The sequence below is a fragment of the Piliocolobus tephrosceles genome, chromosome 9, assembly GCF_002776525.5.
Source record: "Piliocolobus tephrosceles isolate RC106 chromosome 9, ASM277652v3, whole genome shotgun sequence".
Classification (NCBI taxonomy): domain Eukaryota; kingdom Metazoa; phylum Chordata; class Mammalia; order Primates; family Cercopithecidae; genus Piliocolobus; species Piliocolobus tephrosceles.
This window is the reverse complement of record NC_045442.1, coordinates 44,442,880-44,449,626: the sequence shown is the minus strand read 5'-3', so window position 1 is coordinate 44,449,626 and position 6,747 is coordinate 44,442,880.

Genomic DNA, 6,747 nt, shown 5'->3' with positions numbered 1-6,747 from the left:
ACATCAAGAGCCTAGCTTCAAGTTTGTTCAATTGTTCACAGGAACCTAGATGTTGAAAAAGAATGAAAGCCTCTTTGGCATCAATGAATCATGTATAAATATGTATGCTTCTATCAACATACACATTTAGACACAGAAGACCCGTGCTTCCTGGGAGACCACAGTTTAAGATAGGAGTAGTAGAGGAGACCAATCAGGGTTGTAGACACAGGTTTCCTGGAGAGGATGGTTATTTCCAAATCCCAGTGGATGAAAATAGCATCATAATCTGGTTGCATGACAACCAACAGGTGGGGCTGTCCTCATTCTAGCTACCTGTAACTCCATAGGCCAATAGGAGGCCAATGTAAAGTTTACAGGAGTGCAATGTAAAGTTTACATTGGGCTCCTATCACACCTCTATTTATATCCCAGGGTAACAATGTAAACACCCCATGTTTACATTGGGGTATGAATATCTGCTTGGTCTTGAGGTAGTCCTTGTTGAAGCAATTATTAATAGACAATGACTGGAGTTCCTCCCACTTACTGTTTGTGTTGGCACTTGCTGTTGAGATAAAGGGCTGTTATTATAGAAGAGGCTGTTTCTGGATAAAGCTGCTTACACTGTTATGGATTTACTCTACTGGAATGGTCACTCAACTATAATTAGTCTGGAATCACTGTAATAATTTGGAGAGGTTTTAAATGTTATCCATCTTTGGGTTTAGGACTAGAGAAAGCAAAGGATTTAAATCTCCATAACCTCCAAATGGATACAGTTAAGTTGCTATGGGGATCCTGGAGAGAAAGTGAAAATGTTTTGTGAACTTGGACATCTCGTTTGACATCTCCAGCTTCAGGCTCCAGATGACTTGTTTGCTAGATGAAAAACTGTCTATCAATCCCAACTCACAAGGTTATAATATATAAACATTCCTGACTGGAAAGCATTCTATAAAACCCTTTACAAAGGTAAAGGAAATATAATATTTCTGTAACTACTACTGAGGTAATTAAATCAAATCATTAACTGGGCCCAACCCAGACCCTAGACCCTTCTCAGTTGCACCAAAAGTGTTTCTACTGCCTGCACTCCCTTGAGTACAAACACCTTTATTAAAACCTAGCTGTGGCCTCTATACCACAGCATTTAGGGAGCTGTCCTAGAAAGGAAAGAAATATGCCCAGATGATAAGTATTCACATTCTCTAATTTATCCCTTAATACATACTTCCTCCCATATATAGATGAAGTCATATCTCACAGCCAAAAGCACAGAGTGGTGCTAATCTGCATTTTCTGGAAAATAAGACATGAAAGGGCTTCTTTCTTTGAACAGTGCCTCTAAGTCTTTTAATGGTTTAAACACTCACAAGTGCATTAAGGCAACCTGTCAAAACAAACTCAAAGGCAGTAGTTCACTTTTTGCCTGTTTTGGCCTCTTCCTGTCAAATCTAGCCAATTTCTTTCACGGTAATTTTTGGAAGCTGGCAGGCAGGTAGAAACATGTGGAAAGCAAATACTCAAATAATAGAACAAATGCAGGCATATGAATTACCACAACATTGAGAAAGTCCCACCACATGATGAGAGGTGGTGTGATCAGATAGATTCCTTTAGGTGATTTACTCAGACTTATAAAAGCGTTGAAAGCAACTCCAGAATGATTGAAAGAAGGCTGGGGTAAAGATATGGTTGTCAATAAAATCTTAACTCTGAACAAAACACATTACAGGCTCCAGGGCCTCCTTATACAGCTCTGCAAGTTGAGCACTCCACACCTCTAGGGGGTGGCATTCACATTACCACCTAAAGAAATGACAGTCCCTGGAGCTGTTCAATGTACAACCTGTATGGCTGTACATGGCTGACCCAGAGAGCATATTATTGGAGGGAGGGGAGAGAAGGGAATGGGTAAGGAAAAAAGGCTTTACTTACAAACTGAATTTGTATCCTGGTTTTCCACATACACTCTGGGTAATTATGGGTAAGTCATGTAATCTCTCTGAACCTCAATTTCCTCCTCTGGCAATTGCGAAAAAGATTCTATGAGGTTGATGGGTTAATGAGGGCTAAATGAGGTGATGTAGATGAAAGTGCCTGATAAATGGAAGGAACTTATTAAATAATATTTATTTGTAATGACTTACAGACCACCAAGCAGACACTGGAGGAAGCAGGCATCCTTTATTTAAAAGAAGAAAAATAAGAATAAGGAAAATGCCCCATATTTAAATAGTGCTTTATGTATTACCATCAAAATAACCTTTTTTGTTTGTAGGTGCTATAGTAGATTGATGGTACAGATTAGTTAAGTCACTTTTTCATAGTCACAAAGTTAGTAGGTGAAAAAGCTAAAACTCAAATCTCTTATTTTCATTAGAAGTCCAGTGTCCTATCTCTAAATGATTCAGCAAGAAACAGAGGAGGTTGTGGGAGGCATTTGAATAAAGCCCTATTGGCCAACTGGGGTTGACTACTGAGCTTCCTTGACAATGGCTTTTACAGGACTAAAAATTTTTTAAGATATATCCTTTCTTCTCATCGGCCACCTTGGGACTGCTTTTGTATAACCCAGGGATAGGAAAAGAGAGATCAGCTCTAAGATCACACGTACCTACCAAGAGAGAAACAGAAACATGTGAAATTTAAATGATGGCCCCAAGCTAAATTACTTTTATTTTGCAAGAAAATATGTTTTGTGATTTCATCTAGTAATAGAAGTACTTGATATGCTATGATTTGAACCAGTTCAACAACTACTACAACAAAGACTCCGTTTCCAGGGAAGCTTGCAATTTAATCATATTCCTCTGCTTGACCTTACTCTAAGTTCAAATCCCCCCTCCACACCTAAAATAACATACTAGTTAAAATTGAGAGCTCTGCAGCCTCATGTTTGGGTTTTTATTCTGCTATAGAAAACTTTGTGTGAGGTTCTTCACCACTTTGTGCCTCCGTTTTTTTCTCCTCTTTAAAAATAAGATGGCATTTACTGAATAAGCTTTTAACAGTGAAGGAGTTTACATGTAAAAAGCAAGTAGAAGAATGTTTGTCACACAGTAGTTGCTTGGTAAATCAGGAGTGCATTATGATCCTAAATTTTTGTATGCCTCATATAAAAATATACCTCATAAAGTTCAAAATAAATGAAGCAAAAATTGATAAAACTAAAAGAAGAAATAGATACATCTACAATTAGAATCAGAGATTTCAAAAACCCAATTTTAATAATTGATAGGTCAAGTAGAAAGAAAATATGGATATAAGAAATGTGGAATACACTTCAATCAACTTGATGTACTTAACAACTATAGAACACGTCATCCAAGAAGAGAATGCATAGTCTTTGCAAATATTATTATAGATTGAATGTTTGTTTCCACTACAAAAAAATAATTATTTTGGAACCCTAAATATTGAAGCGCTAACTCCCAGTGTGATAGTATTTGGAGGTGGGACCTCTGGGAGATAATTAGGTTTAGATGAGGTCATGAGAGTGGGGCTCCCATGACGGAATTTGTGTTCTTCTAAGAAGAGGAAGAGTGACCATTGCTTGCCATCACAGCATCATGTGAGAGAGTGGTTGTCTGCAAGCCAGGAAGGGGACCCTCACCAGAAACTGAATTGTCTAGCACCTCATAGCCTCCAGAACTATGAGAAATAAATGTCTGTTGTTTAAGCCAGCCAGTCTGTAGTATTTTGTTATAGCAGCCCAAACTGACTCATACAAGCACACGTGAAACATTTTCCAAGATAGATCATATTCTCAACCACAAACAGCCTTCAGAAATTTTAAATTATTCAAAACATACAAAGTAGGAGTTGAAATGGAGGGTAAGAAACTTGAAAAAATTATCCCTTCTTAAAGGTACCGGAAAAACTACCAAAAACTATCAGAATCAACTTTTATTGGAACATTGGAAACTAAACAAAAGCTTGCAAGAACCACGAAAATGCTTAATGAATAAAATTTGGCTGACTCTCAATAAGAACAGAGAACTTTTTGTCTTTTTAATTTACCCTGGCTTCATGCCCCACTTCCTGTCTCAACAGTTGCCTTAAAGATAACATTCTGCATTCCTATTACAGGTACTGGTACTGGCAGGAGCAGAATGCACTTCGTTTCCAAAGAACTTTGGTCATTTGTTATGACCACTTTGGTGTCCGCCTGGAGGATAAGCCCAAAAAACCTACCTTTATCTAATCTAATTTGAACTCACCCAGTGCTGCTGCTTGGGCATTAGATAGCATTTGGGCAAGCAATTAACTAACCAAAACCTTGGGAGGAAAGAATTGAAAGGAAAAGCTTAGGAGAAGCTGTCTCAAAAAAAAAACAAAAACAAAAACAAAAACACAAATATTTTTATAAGAGACAAAAATGATTGTATTGTGATAAAAGATTCAATTCATCAAGAAGATATAGCTATTCAACACACATATACACCTAACACAGATCCCCAAAACGTGTGAAGCAAAAACTGACAGAATTGAAGGGAGAAACAGTTTAGCAATAACTTCAAAACCCCACTTTAGATAATGGACGGAATAATTAGATGGAAGATCAGCAAGGAAATAGAAGACATTTTTAATATGTTGCAGGGTTTATTACCTTTTTAAAAAATTATTTCCATAGGTTTTTGGGGGAAAAGGTGGTATTTGGTTATATGACTAAGTTCTTTAGTGGTGATTTATGAGATTTTGATGCACCCATCACCTGAACAGTATACACTGAACCCAATTTGTAGTCTTTTATCCCTCACCCCCTTCCCACCCTTTCCCCCTCCCAGAGTCCCCAAAGTCCCTTGTATCAGTCTTATGCCTTTGCATCCCCATAGCTTAGCACCCACTTATGAGTGAGAACATACAATGCTGGGTTTTCCATTCCTGAGTTACTTTACTTAGAATAACAGTCTCCAATGCCATCCAAGTTGCTATGAATGTCATTAACTCATTCCTTTTTCTGGCTGAGTAGTGTTCCATTAAATATATCTATATCTATATCTATATCTATATCTATATCTATATCTATATCTATATCTAGATATACACACACACATATATATATCACAGTTTCTTTATCCCCTAATTGATTGATGGGCATTTGGGCTTGTTCCACATTTTTGCAATTGTACTGCTATAAACATGCATGTGCAAGTATCTTTTCTGCATGACTTCTTGTCCTCTGGGCAGATAACCAGTAGTGGGATTGCTGAATCAAATGGTAGTTCTACTTTTAGTTCGTTGTTGTACTAGTCTACATTCCCACCAGCAATGCAGAAGTGTTCCTTTTTCACCTCATTCATGCCGCATCTTTTTTTCTTTTTCTTTTCTTTTTTTTTTTTTTTTTTGATTATGGCCATCTTTGAAGAAGTAAGGTGGTATTGCATTATGGTTTTGACTTGCTTTTCACTGATCATTCCTGATGCTGAGCATGTTTTCATGTTTGTTGGCCATTTGTGTATCTTCTTTTGAGAATTGTCTATGTCCTTAGCCCACTTTTTGATAGGATTGTTTGTTATTTTCTTGCTTATTTGAGTTCCTTGTAGATTCTGGATATTAGTCCTTTGTCAGACGTATACATTATGAATAAATTTTCTCCCACTCTGTGGGTTGTCCATTGACTCTGATGACTGTTCCTTTGGCCATGCAGAAGCTCTTTAGTTTAATTAAGTTGCACCTATTTATCTTTGTTTTTATTGCATTTGTTTTTGGGTTCTTCATCATGAAATCTTTGCCTAAGCCAATGTCTAAAAGGGTTTTTCCATGTTATCTTCTAGAATGTTTATAGTTTCAGGCCTCAAATTTAAGTCCTTGATCCATCTTGAGTTGATTTTTTTTTAAGGTGAGAGATGAGGATCCAGTTTCATTCCCTACATGTGGCTTGCCAATTATCTCAGCACTATTTGTTGAGTGGGGTGTCCTTTCCCTACTTTGTTTTTGCTTGCTTTGTCAAAGATCAGTTGGCTGTAAATATTTGCGTTTATTTCTGGATTCTCTTATTTTGTTCCATTGGCCTATGTGCCTATTTTTATGCCAGTACCATGCTGTTTGGTGACTATGCCCTTATAGTATAGTTTGAAATTGGGTAATGTGATGCCTCCAGATGTTGGGAGCAAGCCCCCCCAAGTCTGGCCATAAACTGGCCCCAAAACTGGCCATAAATAAAATCTCTGCAGCAATATAACCTGTTCTTAATGGTCCTAATGCCCAAGCTGGAAGGTTGTGGGTTTACAGGAATGAGGGCAAGGAACACGTGGCCTGCCCAGGGTGGAAGATACTTAAAGACATTCTTAAGCCACAAACAATTAGCATGAGCAATCTGTGTCCTAAGGGCATGTTCCTGCTGCAGTTAATTCAGCCCATCCCTTCATTTCCCATCAGGGATACTTTTAGTTAATTTAATATCTATAGAAACAATGCTAATGACTGGTTTGCTGTTAATAAATATATGGGTAAATCTCTGTTTGGGGCTCTCAGCTCTGAAGGCTGTGAGACCCCTGATTCCCTACTTCACACCTCTATATTTCTGTGTGTGTGTCTGTAATCCCTCTAGCACCACTGGGTTAGGGTCTCCCCAACCGAGCTGGTCTCGGCATCCAGATTTGTTCTTTTTGCTAAATCTTGCTTTGGTTATGCAACATCTTTTGTGCTTCCATATGAATTTTGGTATTGTTTTTTCTAGTTCTGTGAAGAATGATAGTGGTATTTTGATGGGAATTGCATTGAATTTGTAGCTTGCTTTTGGCAGTATGATCGTTTTTG